The sequence below is a fragment of the Sinocyclocheilus anshuiensis genome, unplaced genomic scaffold (assembly GCF_001515605.1).
Source record: "Sinocyclocheilus anshuiensis isolate Anshui unplaced genomic scaffold, SAMN03320099.WGS_v1.1 scaffold708, whole genome shotgun sequence".
Taxonomy (NCBI): Eukaryota; Metazoa; Chordata; class Actinopteri; order Cypriniformes; family Cyprinidae; genus Sinocyclocheilus; species Sinocyclocheilus anshuiensis.
The window spans coordinates 887,661-888,935 of record NW_015555881.1 but is presented as its reverse complement, the minus strand read 5'-3'; the positions used below and the strand labels follow the sequence as shown (position 1 = coordinate 888,935).

General features: G+C 34.9%; 2 long non-coding RNA genes across 2 annotated transcripts in view; one reads left to right on the top strand and one right to left on the bottom strand.

The window, feature by feature from the left end:
* LOC107675773 (uncharacterized) overlaps positions 1-1,275 on the bottom strand; it is a 20,390-nt gene that overhangs the window by 7,701 nt on the left and 11,414 nt on the right. The gene's annotated exons all lie outside the window — the stretch shown is intronic.
* LOC107675774 (uncharacterized) overlaps positions 1-1,275 on the top strand; it is a 9,822-nt gene that overhangs the window by 8,142 nt on the left and 405 nt on the right. The gene's annotated exons all lie outside the window — the stretch shown is intronic.

The following is a 1,275-nucleotide window of genomic DNA, read 5'->3' as shown; positions in this document are numbered from 1 at the left end:
GGTTGTGTGTATAACCCTTCTGCTAGTTTCTTTGCAGTGTTTCCCGGGACCTGTGTGTTTCTGTCCCTTTTTAGGATAGGTCCTCGATGGGCAGCCCCTCTGCTAGGTTCAGAAACCGGGTGCTCGACTTGTAGTGCTTATTTCAATCGTCGATATATGGTCACGACGAGGCGTTCCCCATAGCGACCCCTAGAGGACGCAGTGTCTCGTTCCCTACTCAGGGAACCATGGTTACATAAGTAACCTGAGACGTTCACCACTAGGGGGTGTTGATCTCAAAGTGAACCCATGAACCACTTCTGGTTGCCCAGTTTATCATGTGACATGAAAACCCACGAAATTGTACTATAAAAAAGAAAGAATTCAGGGCCAGATGTTGTGGGTTAAACAACATATAACTTCCCTTTAACACAGATGGCTATATAGTTTAAAAAATGTGTAAAGACATTCAGTACTTTCAACCTATCACATCATACCCTAAAAATAACAAAATGAGCTTACGATAGAATTAAATCCACCTCCTTCTCCTGACTGATAACACTACTCTTGCCTACTGGTTTTTATAGACAGCTCTAACAAAAACACTTAATTAAATAATTACACAAATCAATTAATTCATTAAATAATTAATTTAGTTAATTGTGTTAAGGGTTTGATTATACTTAAATAAAACGCATTACACAAGCACTAATATTTAATAATATTTAAGTGTGATTATTTATTAAAAAAAAAATATATTTCTAAAAAAAAACAAAACATTTCCATTTGTTTTGTACGTTTGGTCTGAGTTCTTGATGCTTTTACAACGTTTTCACCAGCAGGTGTCGCCAGCATGTGCTGTTTCAAGTGATTCGAAACATCGAATTGATTCAATGCTTCGAAAAGCTTAGTTTCTCCCATCACTAATTGTGACAGTGTGAAGTTTCACACAAACAGAAAATAGTGTAGTTCCGCGTAGAAAATTAAGGTGGAGAGCTGTCATGAGTTTACTGCTTATGGCTTAATGCAATTTTCAGTTCTGAATGCAAACCAACAGTTGGACTTTTTGTAGCAGAAAACAATACACAGTAATGTTTTATTTTCATTACATCTATCTCACAATTTTATTTATTAAATGAATATACATATTGATAACCAACCAACAGTGCAAAAAAGCCTAATTACATTTTGTAATGAAATAGTTTGTTCATATTTGTTTTAAAAATGTCACCAAGACACAACGGTTTGTATACAACTCCATTTCCACCAATAAGTATATATATATATATATATATA